The 18,748-nt window shown below is 35.4% G+C and overlaps 1 protein-coding gene across 2 annotated transcripts in view; it reads right to left on the bottom strand.

Moving 5' to 3' along the window:
* Positions 1-16,129, bottom strand: part of CDH10 (cadherin 10) — a 106,239-nt gene extending 90,110 nt beyond the window's left edge. For both annotated transcript variants that reach the window (XM_074899546.1, XM_074899545.1), the window contains exon 1: positions 15,535-16,129. The gene's annotated coding sequence lies outside the window, so the exon portion shown is untranslated. The remainder of the gene's footprint in view (positions 1-15,534) is intronic.
* Positions 16,130-18,748: the final 2,619 nt, after the last annotated feature.

The raw sequence follows: 18,748 nt of genomic DNA on the forward strand, positions 1-18,748 counted from the left end.
ATCATGAACACTTCTGATAGCATTGAATATTCTTAAAATCTCCAAAGCATAGCACAAAATCCACATTTAAAAATGAGTAAGAGGCTGAAGACAGACAAGGGAAAAAACCTATTTGCAAGGATATACAAACTATCATAGAGTATTTAAGAAGTATCTGGATGTGTGCACTGATACCTAGAGATAATATATTTTTATGGACAGATGTAAAGGGACTTATCATAAGTGTTTATGTCCAAACAATTTTTTAACCATTTCCCCTTGCTAGTGTGTCACATTGTCTCTAATGTGGCATGTTTCTTCGGGGCATTGCTGCTCAAATTAGGTCAATCAAAGTTTAACCAACTTTTGTGGGTCCTGGTGATACAGTCCAGGAAGAGCATACCTGGAAGAGATATTTCACAAATACTTAGCCACTCACTGGAACAGAAATTTTATATGACCAGCCAGAATTTGTATTTTTTATTTTTAAAAAAGAGTCCTATGTTTCAGCTACATAGTAAAATTTCTCACATAGAACTTCAGGCTTATTTAAGCTTGTCAGAGTGAACCTCAGTCTTGTTCACAAGAACTGGGATTTCAAAGTATTCAACTTTTATTTTGCTATATTGCATCATACAGATCAAAGTCAACATCCACTGGTAGGAAGTATGAAGTGAGAAGTGATGAATGTAAGTATGTCCTAAGCAAAGAACATGACATATAAAAGGAACACCAAATTACCAGCACCTGCACAGCAGAGAAAAAAAGAAGGTGATCAAGTTCTGAGTAAGAGTTGGGCAACATTAGATTGTAAGAAACTTTACAAAAACTTTGCTTATAATTTTGGAAGGTTTATGAACAGAAACACATAAAGGATAACACAACAAACATTAACATTTTTGGTGTAAAATATGACTATGAAAGAAAGCACAGAAATAAAAGCTCACAATTTGATTTCCCTCAAAATTTTACCTCATAGTCTTATGTTGAAGATTTAATAATTCTAAAATATTTGGCATTGTTTGACTTACAACACTGTAGCCTTTTTAGTGAGATAGCATGTTGATACTTTATTAAATATGTAATTCTATAGATTGCTTTGGATGCAACAATTTCTGCTTAATGCACCCTGAAACAAAAATGAAATTAAGCGCTTCCTAGGTAATAAGAATGATCAGTTAAGTGTAGATTCTCATTTTGCACTTGTCTTCCAGGACAAGCTCTGATCACATGTATTCTATATAATTAATTCATTCCAACTGTCCTCTGCATTTCATTACTAAAGAAGAATTCTCGTCTTTGTCTTTAAATCAATTAAATCAACTACTTGACAAATACCTATTGAACATCATTAACAGGTTATGAAAAAAAAAAAAAAAATCACTGCCTTCTAAAAATTATGAGGGATGCAAATTACCCTTTTATTAAATTCTAGGTGGAAACCACTAAAATGTCTGAGAAAATTAGAAGTCCTGAACACAGTACTGCTAAAGACAAACTGAGACAAAGACTGATAGGTTGATGGTTAACATCCAGTTAATCTCAGAAATACAGATCCATTTTATTCTATTTTATGGTAGGAAATTAAAGTGTCTAAACAAGGCACAGCTGGCCGAAGCACATGAGTGTGTACATATCTGCACAATGTCAAAACAAATTTAAATGTGCTAAAACGTATATATATGGATCAGATCCTCTCAATGATAATGGAAATTAAACACAAATCATTTGCAAAACGCTGGTGTCTCCCATGCACAAAAGCACATTAGTTTAAAAACTATCGTGGCCCTCAAAGTTCTACAGTTTAATACAACCTCCAAGATTACAATACAGAGCAGGAGGTGGCTTTTAATTCTCCCTCCAGGCAAACTCTTTCCCTCTGATTTGGAAGAAGGCATCAGAAATCCACTGAAAACGAGAAGCTTCTGCAGTGCTGTTCAGCCCTGCATCTTCTGGATCTTCAAATGCATGACTCTTACGCATGAACAAGTACACAATATTTCAAGTATGGCCTAATTGACAAGAGCACCTGACTGCTGCTGTTAACCAAAATGCCTTTCAGGGAAAGCACCAAAACACACACAAAGAGGCAGTGTAAATTAACTCTTATTTACTTTCCTTCAGGATTTTCTCTTTTTTAAAGTGAGGAGCAAGAAAGACTCTTGTGTGGTCTCTTCAAAGTGCAAAAACTGTGGAGCTCTTGTGGTTAGCAATGTGGACTAACAAAGAGAAAGCAGGAGAGATGATCATTGTTACCATTCTTTTCTCATATAAATCAGCTGTCCACAAACTCTTAAGGAGCTAGAAAATATCTGTTGCCTGTCTAAAACTACAATAACACTACTGGATTATCTGAAGATATTTTTTTTTTCCTTTGGCTGAGAAGACTTTGATTGAATACTGTTGGAGCAAGTTCTAGAGACACAAGGTTTTAGTTTCTCTGAAATGTTTTCTTGCACAAGACATTGCAAGGCTATTGCCAAATTATTGTTAAATCAGGGGAAAAAAATTAAAAGTTGTTAAGGAAGGATATTTCCTTCCATTTTCAAGGAACTACAATGTCTTTTGTCTTACATTTCCTGTATTCCCTTTAGAATAATCAAAAGTGACAGCTTTCTCCATGTCAGCGTTTCACAGTTTGCTCTGCATCAAAGAAGGTGGTTATAAAACAATTTCAAGAAAATACAGTCTTATTTCTGAAGAAATAAAGAATAGACTTCATTATATCAGCACAATAAAATATAATTTTAATTTTTTTCTATTGGTGTATTCATACATCAAAGACAGTTTTAATTATTTCTACATTGTAAAAAATAGGGAAGAAAAAAATTACTTGCAGCAAACGCCTACATAGTTTTCTCTTCATGAGAAAACAACCAAGTTCACTTTGGCAAAGGAAAGATCTTTTAACCTAATGCCAAAAAGTACATAACTTGAAATATCAGTGTCACTACTCTTATTTTAGCAGCGGTCTTTCCAATTTAAATAGCACTTCCTGGTTTGCCCTAAACACTGTAATCTCCTAAGAACAAAGTCAGAGCAACAAATTCATTCAGACTGTTTCTGCAGGTGTCTGAAAAGATGATACACCTGTGTCTTGTATGTAGAACAGCACCCACAGTTGTTGGGATCCTGTGCTTCTATGACCTTTATAACTTGTCTAGAATTTCTCTAGGCATTCAGGCCCTGAAACATGTAAGTTATATATTACTGCAGTTGTACAGCAGGATGAATTTTCTTCTTTCACTGCCACAGCCTAGGTGCATATTGCTTAGACTAGCTGGTAGTCACACTAGACATAAATAATTTTGACAGTCAGGAGAACACACTAAATATACAAGTTCCACAGATCAGCAATCAATCTTATCTGACAGACTAACCCCAGAAACAGTTTTAAAAAACATTTTTTTCCTTTTGATCATGTAGACAGGTTCTGTGACAGATACTTTTCAGTCTCCCCTTTATATACAGGATCTAACAGTTTCTAGCATAAATAATGTATTTACTTACCTACCTAAAATTCTACCTAAATTAAGCACACTGGGACTGAGAGAAAAAAAATCTACTATTCAACAGGTGTAACTTGCTGAGAGGGCATAAAAGAGATTTAGCAACTGAGATGAAGATTTTCTAAAATTTCCACTTCTTTCAAAAACATGTTCTGATTTCCAGGTGTTCCTGATTATAATCACAAAATCATTAACCACTTCTGTTTTCTTTTCATCTCCAAAACCTCCACAAGTAGGAATAATCACTTTATTTGACCATATTTCCCCTTCCCTCCCTAACTTCGGTGGAGACACTGATACTCTGGATTATTTCATTTTTCCAAGACACTTCACACCTTTCTCTCAAAAAGACTATGACTCATATCTAGGTTTGTCTTCCTTGCAAGGGAATTCACACCATGTGAATTCACTGGAATGAGCAATTGCAATTCTTTCTTTCCTTAATTCACCTACAACTTTAATCTTGTAGGCATAGTCTACCATAGAAGGCACCAAAAGATAGAGAGAGAGAAGCATTCAAGGGTGTTAATTGCCAGGAGAATTTTACTGGGATCAGAAGGAAAAATTCTAACAAACACATCATCACATACATGTATCAAACTGTTGAAATTCTATATCTTATTACATTAATGTTATGATTCTTCTCTCCATTCCTGATGATAGGCAACAGAGTTTAATCTCTAGCTAATCCAGCCAACTATAATCAGGGAAATCACTAATCTCTATCTCTAAACATCCAAAAGGAACACTTCACAGTCACGAGCTGGCACAGCATACAACTGTAACTCTGCTAGTAATTTCTTACTAAAAATCATGTTCTAGTGACTAACATTTTAATATATACCATATAATTGCTAGAAACTATCAAGTGATGGAAGTATCTGACATTGCAAGAATATCCCATTAGAACATCACTTCCATTTCAAAGGTGAGGTCTTAAACACTGTTCCCATTTGTTACTCATTTTGATTGATAGCATTTCCTCCTTCAGTTGGGAAGATATAACTATCAAAAATACTGTAATTTTTTTTTTCTTTTTGTTTTTTGTGGCTATAGTACTGGACTGAAATTCAAAATTTCAGTCTGCCCTGAGGTATAAGCACTTTTAATCTTTAAAAGATTTCTTATTTCTTGTCTGAAAAAAAGGTATAATACCTCACCAAGTTATAATATGCAGTTGCTCTTCAATGACTACAAGATATTTAGATGTTATTTGGACCAGAGTATAGTAAATGTATCTCAAAAAACCCCCACCCACCTTTCTTTTAAAAGAATGAGAACCACTGGCTTAAGTAAAAGCAGGACTGACATCTTGATTTTCTTTCCACTTATTGACAGGGAGTAATATTTTTGCATCTAGAAACTTTCAGCATGACTGGAAGTTAGAGATAAATAAGTAAATAAATATGGACTAGCACATAGAAAACTCCTTAGGAAATTGAACAAGAATGTCATCTATACTGATTGCAGACATCTACAAGCATTATCTTCAAAAACCCCAGGTATTAAACTAATACTCATTTAGCACAGAATCAAAGCCACCCGTCTTGCTGAATACCAATGAAAATACCCGTAAAATAAACAGCATTCTCTTTCTGTTATTACTTTTTTGGATACAGGCTGGTATGAATTTGCCCAGGCCAAAACCAGATAATAAAATGAAAAATGAGAATGCTAGCATAGACCTTGGATTTCTGTTAAATATTACAGGAAGCTGAAGTGATTATTGACTTGAACTACTTAAGTATTTAAGTATTCTACAGAGATTTAATACATTACAGAATATAAATCTATTTCTATGTGGTAATTATAGTAAATTTTTGTGAGATTTCTCAAAACAGTTTTTATAGTAATGCATTTGAAAAGATTAAAAAAAAAAAAAAAAAGAGAGATAAGTAACCAAAGAGAACTTTGTCCTGTGCATGACTTGGTCTGCTAATTTACAGCCACTATTAAAATTCATACATACATATCTGTCACCAAAGCAAGATATTTTGCTCGTAGGCATAGAAACTATGGACTAGAAAAGACAATACCTCCTGGTTCATATAATTATCCTCTTGCCACAAGATGGCACCAAAAGATTAAAAATATCTGCATTCCTAGTTTCTCATCTGAAAAAATGAACAAACTTGTCAGGGAATTGAGAAAAAAATGTCATCAACATTTGACTTTCGATTTGGTTAGCAAGTTATGAACAACGTTCTGCTTACTCTGACAAACTGCTGAATGTGGAGACTTTCCATGGAGTTAATGAATATGGAGAAAAAGGTTTTAAGCTTAAATTTCTTAGAAATTGCAAAGAGCAAGCAGTGAACATTTAGAATTATATACTTCCCTGTCTTTAAAAGGAAATAAGAACTTATGCGTATGCATGAATAAAAACTAAACAGACACAAGAAGAAATAACTTGAAACCCATCAATAATTTATAGTCTCCCCTAAAGGACAATTTATCAAAGTAAAGTTCAACAACTTATACATTAAGAATTATTCTTTTACTCCATTCAACTTAAATTAAAGAAAAACAAACAAACCAACAAAAAACCACCTGATCTCAAATTTACTGAACTCTTAAAAAAGCTATGTGGTATATAATTTGAGAAATACCGAAGAAACTATATTTCTAATTTATAGGCTATTTTATTGTCAAATGAGTGCTTTTCTATGCCCATGGCAAAACTTCATCCTTCACAAAGAATTGCATTATATTATAGGAACGGGTCAGAATGCACTAACTGCATAAAACCAAAACAAAACACCAAAGTTTTGAGGGGGATGAAAAATTTCAAGTCATAATTACTTCACTGGAAATGATTTGTTTTCATTTATCTATTAAAAAAAATCCAACAAAACAACTACTAAAAAAGTGTTCACAGCCTTCAGCCAGAAAGAAACTAAGCATCTCAGAACAGAAAACTACTAATTCATCAGCAAATTTCTCTGTCACTATAATCGTTTCCTTTAAAGGAGAGAAATGTCCCTGAAATTATCAAGATTATAAAAGAATTAATTTTGTGTCAGTATTATCCTGATCTTCATTGCCAGTATTTCTGATTGTACAAAAATGTATTAAGCTAGCTTCAAAGTATTTTTTTTCCTGTACATCACTTCATTTTAGCTCATATATTTTAAAGCACTAATGGTTTACCCCTGAAAAGTCAGTGCTTGATTACATAGTAGCATCATTGAGACTAATTCTGTTTACTTAACTAGAATTGAATTTAATTCTTTAAAATATTCTTTTTTAGTCATCATGCCATTATTACACCAAGAGTCCAGTTATAATTCAAACAAATTCAAACAAAATAGCTTCTAAACTAGACCAGATATCAATTTTTTTTAGTGCTGAGGTATCATGATTTCACTTGTGTTCCCTTTCATAGCAAAAAGTATTTTAATATGCTAGAGCTAGAAATGAACTCCAAGCAGAATACCCAGTGTAACAAGGAACAAGTCACATCACTAAACTGACCCCATAGTCATGTCTACCTGTAAGACAAGACTACCTGGGTGCTTTTCCAGAGATCGAGCTGGAACCATTTAACTGGGAGCTGTGGGACTGATCCACCTAGGCTGCTTTTACTGCATTAGACCTGACTTTCACAGGCTGTCCAAGTGGCAAAACACCTCTGTCCCTATGTACACAAGGCACTTACTGGTTGGATCTTGATGGCTGCAGCCATGGAGGAAGGAAAAAGTAGTAATTTCCTCTCCTGAATGTACATAACCCAAAATTTAACAAGAAGTTGCTGCTGTGCTAACACAGGGTTTTTTTGTCCTGTAATTTAGAAGGTTGTACTACTTTGAGCTTTACCATTTTTGTTTAACTCCAGCTAAGTGGTGGTGCTAGAAATGAAAGCCTTAAAAACTCATTTGTAGATGGCTATTTGTAAGTTCTGTTCTAAAACACTAGCATAACATGTATAATTTAAACTCCTGAATGTAATTAATTGAAATTATACTCTTTCTTTTCAAAAACCTCTGCATTTCAGAACTTAAATAATAAATTTCTTCTTTGTCACAAACTTTTAGGTATTTATTTTAGAATAGCTCAAGCTCAGTGACTTTTCCTATTCACATTATAAATTCCTAAATTCTCTTGAAGATTTATGCTCACAAAACTTTAATGGGATTATTACTATAATACGCTAAATACACTATGTCTTATTTCAGCTTTCTTTTTTAAATTCTCATTATTCTGACCTCAAATAAAAAACTAGAGGAAAACAAGCCACAATTAGGATATATTCTCAAATAGCACATGTATTTCAGAGTACATTCAGGTGTCTTGTTAGGATAGAAAGAAGAAATGTATCATTTTTTCTTAATTTTCCATTCTGTATATATATTCCACACACATACTTAAATTTCAGAAAAAAAGGTCAGTTTATTCTGATCATCAGAATGATTAATGAGTCTAAATAATGTAAATAAATCAAAAAGGTATACAGTCCCACCTTAGGAAAGATTTTCTCCAAGTAGTCAAATCGGGGTGCTACTTCATTTGAAACCACTTAATAAAATAAATTTGAAGGAATTGCATAAGCAAGGAAAAAAAGCATATATTTTATAAAAGAACAATGTTAGAGAGGAAAAAAATCTATTTGTATCCGTACATCTGCCATTCAGATGTAACTACCAGAATAAAATAGGTCTACTAACAAATATGCTTTTAAGTTCTTAAACACAAACAAAATGCCCCGAAGTATTAAGTCATGGAGAGAACTAAACCTAATATATCTGGGGTCTGGTTCACCCATTTTAATCAAGATGTGAGCTTCATTGATAACTTGACTATGAACACCATACTCTTTCTTACTCAAGGGAAAGAACACATTTTGGCACACTAATGACAGAAGAAACTTTGTCCAGAGAAGAAAAGAAAAGAAAAAAAAAGTTCAATCACACTTCCCTAAAATGCAACTCCTGATAATGTTCTATGTTCTACTTTTTTATGGACACTACAGATTTCTGCCAAAAGCCTGTGGAAACTATCCCAAACAGAAGCAGAGTTTGGAGATAAAAAAAACTGTTTAAAACATGGCCTTGAGAAGTAGGAATTAGTAGCACATTTAGGGAACTTGGATGTAATATATGCTTAAGCAGATCTTAAACTATCTTTCATGTCATAATGAAATGTCTTCCTTCCCTAATCTTAGAAATGAGCAAATCTTTTTATATAGCTGCAAAATGACTGGGTATATCCCAGTAACGCATTCATAAATTGAGGCCTACATTATTACTTTCCATTTAATACAGAAATAGTTTGATTAAAGACTGCTGATTAAATGGTTGAATGCTGTTGATCGTTGCTGAAACTCCCCTTATTCTATTGCAGTGATTTTATAGATTCTAATGTTTAGAGATTCTGATGATTTTCATTTTTAAACTATGCAATTAACTGTAATTCACTACTAGATGACCCAAAGTCTATTATGGCAACTATTATGATTTTTTAGCAGAAAGTCATGAGGGCAGGCTAGTAGTTCTACATAGCTTACTTTACAGGATGAAGATTATAATGAAAGAAAAAAAAAAAAAACAACACAGTACTGACATGTAAATATGCTTCCCCACTTCATGGAAAAAAAAAAAAAGACGACATATATATTAAAAATGAAAATATGATCTATAGTATGATGTAACATTTTTGTGAAAGATTATTTGCATAATTTGTTATTCAAATTTATTCTTACAGGTGGAAAGAAATTAAGAGCTGAAATACTGTCATTTTCCTATTTCAGTTCATCATGTTTGGTGATTTTTTTTTTTATTTTAAACACTTTCCGCTATTTTTTCCTTTCTTTGTATTCTTTCTATTTTTAATAACTGACAGTCCAGTACTGAAAGTCTAGGTCATCTTTAGAGTAGCCTCAACTTTAAAAAAAACAGACACACATTATTTTAAGAATTAAATCTTAGTCATCTAATTAGCACATATATACTTCTAGTGAATGTATTACTTAGAATCTTCATGATGAAGATGAATGACATTTAAGTCTACCTTTAGCTAATTTGCTGGTGACACACAGATAAAATGCACCTATAGGTCTTCAAGAAATCTTATATATCATACCATAAACCGGAGAAGGACCCATACAGAAACCTAGATTCACACCTTGTCTGATATGTTTAGGATTGGATATTTCTTCAACAAACAATGAAATGTCAAAACATGATTATAAGTGCATGTACTTAAAAAAAAAAAAAATAGAGAAAACAACCTGAAGATTGAAATAAGGTATTTCTTTATTTCCAATTAAGTACAGTAATACTATCCACAGTTTTCAGTCAAGACTACAAGAACATGTTTCTACCTTTTTTCTCTCTGATTAAGTCATAGACAGATATAGAGAAGAAAAGATGACAGTCCTTGCCTCAAAAAATAGGAACTTGTAGACAAAACACACTACAGTCCCAATTCATAATTGAAGCCCATATGCCTGCCAAGGCCATATGTGACAGCATTTCAAGGTCTAGTGGGGAACAGTATTATTATTATTAATAGAACACTATGAGAAAGACAACTATATGAAGAAAAAAAATTGTATTATGCCAACTAAACCATGTGGAGTCAGTCAGGAAAATCTCAGTGTCATGAGAGAGGAAGAGGTCTCATTTTTCCCATCTTTCATCACCTATTTTTGAAAGGGTATCCAGGTCCCTTTTTAGGAAACTTCATCTGTGGTAGTAGTATCAGGACAAAGACCTTTTCAGGGTTACAGAAGCTTGGCCTGGACAGTAGACAGAAGCAAGGATGCTAACACTGTACATACAGAAACGTTACTGATATGGACTCACTATAGAAAAGACATGAGGAAAATAGCAGGTCACTATTTGTAAGAGAAAGGAATTTATACATTTACAGGATTATTTTTCTTAGAAATATTAGAAGCATGACCATCCTCCCTCTGTCCTGAATATTATCTCTAAATAAATACAAATACTTTGGGTTCCTATCTCTGTTCTCACCCTCGTTGAAAATCTCAAAGATTTTTTTCCATGTATTTTATCTTTTGTATAAGATATGAAAGATATTCAAGAAAACCCATGTATAGCTTTTGATTCCAATGGAAGTAAAAATCTGCTGTACACTTGGGATACTTAGAGGAGCCAATGACAGAATGGCCAGCATCTAAGTTTCCTAGACACAAGCATATCATGTTTTATTTGTGGTTACTATTAGGTTAGCGTAGCAATTGAAAAGATAATCTTTTTATTTGTTAAACAGGTGTAAATATAATGTGATCTACTGAAGTGTGGTAGACACAAGCACACAAATACAGTTCAATTATACATATTTTTGTTTAATGTTAATTTGGGAGGAAAATTAGCAGTTGGACATTGCATTTTGAGCCTTGCTCATAGTGCTCTAAATTACATTCGTATCTATTCTTTACATCGCAAGATTCTGAACATTATAACATAGTAGTTCATGAGGATTGCATTCATTTTTAAGGATCATGTTCTGATCAGGCTAAGTGATGGCATGTCACCTTATTTATGCTGTAATGCAGACCACTGAAATAGGATAACACAATAAGTCCAATCTGCAATGTGTCAGGTGATGGAATATTAAAAGTAAAATTATAAAACATACATATGCATACATAACATCACCTAATATACAGTTCTTCATGAGTAAATGTTTTGGAGAGCTTTTGTATTTTTTGTAAAACACAGAAGAACACAGTTCTACCTTTTGAGCCATAGAATTCTGGAAACTTTTTTTTTTTATTATTATTCACATTTACATTAAACTCATACACATGTTGTCTTCTTTATGTGATTTCTTACTCTTTGAAATATGATTCAAAATTCACTTTGAGTTACAATTAAGAGGTGCCATAGTAAAGTTACAAATAAAAAAACCCATTGTATAAAGAATGATGTGGGAACAATAGTAAAAAAGACACCTGCCATGTTGTTTTTCATTTTATCCCATTAATGTTTTAAGTATTTGTATTCCCCTGATGTAGCCTGTTGGTACAGATGTGTTACTACATACTTCTAGCTAGCAGACTTGAGTTTATGTCCCAAATCAGATGCCCTGTGACAGCACAAGCTAGAGAGTACCTCTGAAATACTGCTAGAGCTTTATGCCTCCGGCATACTTCTTTATCAAAAAAAGTGATAAACATATAAGTTAGTAGAGCCAAGAAATGGTAGTGGGAGGCTACATAAAAAGTGAAGTAATAAAAGCTGATACAAATTAAGAGGGAAATGGTACAGTATTCCACTTGTTAGTATGTAATCCCTGTATAAGACAAAGGTTTTCCCTGTTTTGCCTCTACTATACACACACACTTGAGGTAACTGGCTCTGATGTTTAAATAATCAGGAAGATTGCATGTACAAAGAAATGTGTATAAAGCTTTAACTGGCATATTTTTGGCAGACCTTCCACATTCTAACATCAGACAGATAAGCCAGTAAACAGAACGTATAAGCTCAATAGCTCTTTGGTTGGATGGTGTTCTGGCTTCCCATCAGATGAAAACAGAACAAAGAAAAAAAAAAGTGTTCAGGTCTAGCTGATTTTTTTCTGTGTGTAGTAATACAGCCCGATAACTGTAACACACTCAGCTCTCCAGAGACGAGGATTACTTTGCATTGCTCTATGGTAGAGCTGCTAACCCACAGAAATATGCAAGTTATGGAAGTTGCCATGCCAAGGACTCAAAGCTGAAGAGCTGTAAATCCAGGGAGATAAAAGCAAGCAACATTCAACACCAGAGTTCCTCTTGGCCTGAGGAGAGATTTGGGGAACATTTAGCTCAAGACAAAATTCAGAATACGATTTTTTCTTCATTGTTTCCTGCTTTCATGTTTTTCCAGAAGTTGGACAATAGAGAAGTATGTGTTTTTCAAAAAGCAAATGCTCACATTAGTAGATTTGAGGGTGCAGGATGTGCAGTGTCTGTGTTGTATAGTCAGCCAAGGTTTCAATGCACTGCACCTTTAGTTTGCATGAGCTTTCATTGATAGTTGCATGCTATTCAACAATTGAAAATGTGCTATAGTACGTCATCCTTATGTGCAGTGAAGTCACCCTTCATAATGTTTTACTTTGGCATACTTAAACTGCTCATAGTAAAGACGTCATATTTTTGAATTTAAATTTTCTTTTATATAAAGTGAAACATGTTTTAGTATGTTATTAAAAAGCCCATAGCAAATACAACATTATTACAAAAATGTATATTTCTGTGGCTGACTTAAAGCACTCACAAAATGTTTCTTAAATCCTTATATTCTGCCAAAATAATGTTTTCCCTTTATTTCTATCTGGCATGTAATTTTGATGAATTAACTGTACAGAAGTTTCTTTAATATTTATGAACAAGGACATATTGTTAAGTCCATTTAAGACGCCTTGGTGTTTACAAGCTTGGTTTCAAGTAAAAATAATTAAATAATTTAAAGTAATATTATTATAACAGTCAGAAACTTCACCCCACTGCTGCTATTCAACAATATTTCAATCTTAATTTGACCCCCTACACTAGTGCTGCAACCTAGTGGTGTCATAAGGTATAAAATTATACTACTTCGACCTGCAACCTGATTTTGAATGCGGTTACCAGTCATAGAAACTAAGTCACCTGCACAGAATTATCCAGATGAGACAGGCTCTGTTTCATTCGTTTCCTTGGGAAATCATGTTGAGATCAGAAAATTACTTGCTCAGAATCAGAGGTAGACATTATTTTCGAATTAACATTTTCTGCCTTTTACATTTAATTATTTAACAAGGAAAACATATATTACTTAGCTGAAATTTGTATACTGGTGTGTATGTATAGATGTGTATCTTATAAATCTCTCTCTACATTTAATTAATGATGAGTTCATTTTCTTTGACATATAACATTATTTTTATGCCTTTTCAACTAGGCACAGAAAAGAACAGTAACCACAGTGTCTACTGTGAGCACATTTCAGTATTTCATCAGTTACTTCACAGATCCTTTGTCTATTAAGAACATGAAAGTACAAAGTTTTCGTACATCTACATTCATTTACTCTAATGCAAAGCCAACAAGACCATTTAAGAATATATAAGGTACTACATGCAGTCCCTTTAAGATGTATTTGCCATCTTCTTTTCCATGAACTGTTACAAAGCATTATAGATATATACTGTTGGCAAAGCAAGCAACTAGGCATTTTCCGATGCTACCCAAAGTAACAAAAAATCAAATCACCAGCAGCAGTTTCAAGTTTAATTATCTGTATTATAATCAAAACTCCTCAGACGTTACAGAGTTCCTATTTAAGTGTACAATATTATCTTGACACCACACAAAGAAAATATGGATGTAAAGTTAAACTAAAATTAAGAGAAACTGCTACAGAAATGACCTCTTCATTCACACTTTTATCTAACAAAGTATAGAAAAATATGAGAAGACTCCCTCAGGCAAAAACTAGATTACAACTTTATAATCCAAGAAGTATTCCTCTCTTGATGTAAACCCATATTGACTCTAAAAAGATGGTTTTCAACTCTTGAGAAAGATAGCTTGTCTTTTCTACTTGCCTTTCCCAGTTCCCTAAGTTCATTCTTTCATCTCCTTCTCTAAAATAGCACTGACTACTATTACATTCAAAAAGTAACCAATTAATATAAAAGTTTGAGTAACTGGAAAATCTCAATAAATGCTTGTACCAGACTCATAATATTCCTATTAAATGGCATATTTTAAAAGGATTTAGTGATTCAGAACTATGTTCCAGTCTCCCACTCCCTGCTTTCCCCCTCCAGTAATACCACCATGTAAATTTAAAGCCTCCTAGGTAAAAAACAAACCAAAACACAACACCCAAAGAAATAAAAAACACCACCAAAAAAACCCCACACAGAATTTTTAACAAATCTGCTTCCTCACACAGTGCACATACTCACACACACGTATGTGTATGCACATGCATACACAACAAGTTGTATAATTCAGAAAATACCTTAAAAGCAACGGGTGTGCAGCTGGGGTAATACAGAGGCTTTTACTGAAATGAAAGATGAAGATTACAGGCAACAGCTCCATTTGTGTGGAAACAACAGAGATGATAGGTCAGTTTTAAAATGCTGGTTGCTATTTGTCACTGATTGCACGTGCAGATGCCTTCTCTTAAGCTGAAGGACTGTTAGATTTTTATGTCTGCAACTAGTATGATGTACAGTATTAGCCTCTTGCAAATTTCTAATGCAGCTGACAATGCCATCAATAGTAGTTAGGAACATGGATTTAGACTTGCATTGTGCTGCATTAATTTAACACCACATCAAATATGGATTTTATTGCAGCAGTGACAATAAATGCTCACACAGGTGCAGACTAAAATTTTTCCTCCCTCTACCTTTTCCCTTCTCCTCCTACCCCTCCTTTACTGAAATGTCAAACCTGGCAATATTTTCACCATTTGTGTGTATATAGCTCTGTACAGATATTTGAAATATTGCCTGTATCCACCCTGCTATCCTTCTCTACAGGGATTTCCTTCATAAGAAGCATTTGCTCCGAGTGTGCATAATTATTCTGAAATTCAATTCAGAGCAGAACAAATATCAGTGAAAGCTGCAACAGACTTGCACTGGTATAGAGAAAGTGAGGGCACATATGTGTGCGTTTCATGCTATGTTCATAACAGTTACAGTATGAAACATTGTGCTTTTTTTCAATTCAAGTAGTATTGTTCCCCTGCACTGAATTTGCAAGAACTGAATACAGATGGAAATTCTGCTCAAAAGATAGCCTTCTTACTAGGAGGAAAAAAAAAAAAAATATATATATATATATATATATATATAAATGCTTAGTGTCTCAATCATGAATAAATATGATATCGATTTAGTTTGAGGAGAGAATACACAGCAGTTATTTCCTATCCTTTGTCTCATTACTCCTGAAGCATATTTATAAAATGTAAAAAGTTGTATATAGTAAAACAATTCTATGCATTGTATTAAAACCATACTATTCATGCTATAATCATAACAACTACAGAGAGCTTAAGGAAATAAAAATAACAAAGGCTCCTACCTTTTATTCTGCTTCTGAGAAAGTGAAGTAGTGTCCACCCCAACCAAACTGAAAACCGAGCTATTAGAGTCCTTTATTTTATTTATTTTCTTCTGTTATTTTCTAAGACTGATCCTACTTGGATCTAACTCAGGCTTTTTCTCCCAGCATCACTTAACTCTGGACAGCTGGGAACCAAAGCTAAGGGGGAGCTCTCCCTCTGACTGGCTTTCATTCAGAGCTCCCGATTAAAAAAAAAAAAAAAAAAAACAAAAAAACCAAGACGCACCATCCCCACCACATACACGCACCCTGCACAGACACGCACACACTCGCTCTCCCTCCGAGGACGAGAGCGGGAGAGGAGCTGCTGGCAGAGCCGCAGCACTTACCCTGGGAAGGTTGGAGACTGGGGAAGTGCAGGCTTTTCCAAGCACACAGTGATTTGCAAGTGAATGCGGTGGGAGGGTACAGAAAACGGAGAGCTTTTTTGTTAAAGCCTATTGCCCTCCCTTCTCTGACAGAATGGTTCTCTGTTTTTGAAGTCTAAGGTAATCAGCCTCATCTGCTTAGCCTGTAGTAATAATAAATACTGAGAACACCAGCGATTTTGGGGGTGTATTTTTTCCTGATTAAATGTAACCACTTTCCTATACCACCAGTGATTTTACAGTATTATTTATAATATGTATATACATATACATTAAAAAAAAAAAAAAAAGCATGGTGCCAAGTTAAATTACGACCTCAGAGGGCTCAGATGAAACCACATAGTTATTTTCTTCACTGAACTGCTTATGCTATTAGATTAAAAACATTTTTCCTTGTGCTTCGCCAGTTTTATGATTAATATAAAACTAGAGAAGGTCATACAATATTAGGTATTTTCCCATTTCTAGAGGCTGTCTAAAAAAGTCAGCATCACTACTTAATCTCCCGTTAATATTTTTTTCCCATTTGATACGGGCGATGCATGTTTTTATTTTATTTCAGTCACTGCATTTGGACTTCACATTTTGCAATGTGTTCCTTTTCATCAAGTTAATCTGTTGGTTTCATGTTTCTAATACAGCAAATTGGCCTTAGCACAATCCTCCTTGGATCATACCAAGTCCAATCCTTTCATTGTGATACTGTAGAGGGTTATGTGTACATCAGTTAGAACAGATTTAACAAATACTCACATAAGATTAAACCAATGGATGTCAGTATTGCTCTATATAAAACGTGTCATAAGGGACTTTCTCTGGTTGTACAAAAGTCTTCCTAAAAAAAAAAAAAAAAAAAGACAGACAAATTCTATTAAAACAGGAGCTGAAAAATGTGTTAGGGAATGAGGAACAAAGTAAAAATGAAAACTATTTCATTATTAAAAAATCTAATACAGGAGTAGATAGATCACTGGCTGTTGTTAGGCTGCTCAGTGGTAATTATTTTGCTTGTTTTCAGCTGCTATCAGTTGAAAAGACAATCAAAAAGAAAGGTGAGATATTTATTGTGCCTAGTATCACTTCATAATGTAACCAGCTGATGTTGTTTTCCCAGATCCGTAACCATCATCAGGAACAGAAATGACCCACCACCTAAGCTCAACCTTACTGATGGCAGGTGAACAAGTCAGCATTTATGTGACATATTATAGTAGGAAATGAACACATCATCTGAAGCAAGAAAGGAGCAAAGCAGCAAAATGCCAGAGGGCAAGGTGGGGGGAATCTCTTTTTGCTACCATATATGAAATGATTTGGTTTTGAAAAAAAAATCTGCCATGATAGATTTTTAATCTTTCAAGGAAAGGCAATGGAGTTACAGAATCACAGAATCATCTAGATTGGAAAGGACCCTGGAGATCATCTAGTCCAACCGTTCGCCTAGCACAGTTCCCACCTACAGCATATCCTTAAGCTCTAAATCGACCCGACTCTTGAACACCTCCAGGGATGGGGACTCCACCACTCCCTGGGCAGCCCATTCCAACGCCTAACAACCCCTTCTGGAAAGAAATGCTTCCTAATATCCAGTCTAAACCTTCCCTGGCGCAACTTGAGGCCGTTCCCTCTTGTCCTGTCACTTTCTACTAGGCTAAAGAGGCTCATCCCCATCTCTCTGCAACCTCCTTTCAGGGAGCTGTAGAGGGCGATGAGGTCTCCCCTCAGCCTCCTCTTCTCCAGACTAAACATCCCCAGTTCCCTCAGCCGCTCCTCGTACGACCTGTGCTCCAGAGCCTGCACCAGCTTCGTTGCCCTTCTCTGGACACGCTCGAGTCATTCAATGTCCTTTTTGTAGTGAGGGGCCCAAAACTGAACACAGGAATCGAGGGGCGGCCTCACCAGTGCCGAGTACAGGGGTCAGATCCCTTCCCTGTCCCTGCTGGCCACGCTATTGCTGACACAAGCCAGGATGCCATTGGCCTTCTTGGCCCCCTGGGCACACTGCTGGCTCCTGTTCAGCCGACTGTCAATCAAACCCCCAGGTCCCTCTCTGAGTGGCAGCTCTCCAGCCACTCCTCCCCAAGCCTGTAGCGCTGCTGGGGGTTGTTGTGGCCCAAGGGCAGCCCCCGGCATTTGGCCTTATGGAAACTCCTCCAGTTGGCCTCAGCCCATGGCTCCAGCCTGTCCAGGTCTCTCTGCAGAGCCTCCCTACCCTCGAGCACATCAACACTCCCACCCAACTGGGTGTCATCTGCAAACTGACTGAGGGTGCACTCGATCCCCTCGTCTAGATCATCAATAAAGATGTTAAACAGGAGTGGCCCCAAAACTGAGCCCTGGGGGACACCACTCGTGACCGGCCACCAACTGGATTTAACTCCGTTTACCACAACTCTCTGGGCCCGGCCATCCAACCAGTTTTTAACCCAGTGAAGTGTGCGATTGTCCAGACCTTGAGCAGTCATTTTTTTCCAGGAGAATGCTGTGGGAAACAGTGTCAAAGGCCTTGCTGAAGTCAAGGTAGACAACATCCACAGCCTTTCCCTCATCCAATAAGCAGGTCACTCTGTCATAGAAGGAGATCAGGTTTGTCAGGCAGGACCTGCCTTTCATAAACCCATGCTGACTGGGCCTGAGCATCTGGTTGTCCCGCATGTGTTGCATGATGGTGTTTAGGATGAGCTGCTCCATCAGCTTCCCGGGTACCAAAGTCAAGCTGACAGGCCTGTAATTTCCCGGATCATCCTTCCGACCCTTCTTATAGATGGGTGTCACATTGGCCAATTTCCAATCAGTCGGGACCT

The sequence above is a fragment of the Athene noctua genome, chromosome 2 (assembly GCF_965140245.1).
Source record: "Athene noctua chromosome 2, bAthNoc1.hap1.1, whole genome shotgun sequence".
Classification (NCBI taxonomy): Eukaryota; Metazoa; Chordata; class Aves; order Strigiformes; family Strigidae; genus Athene; species Athene noctua.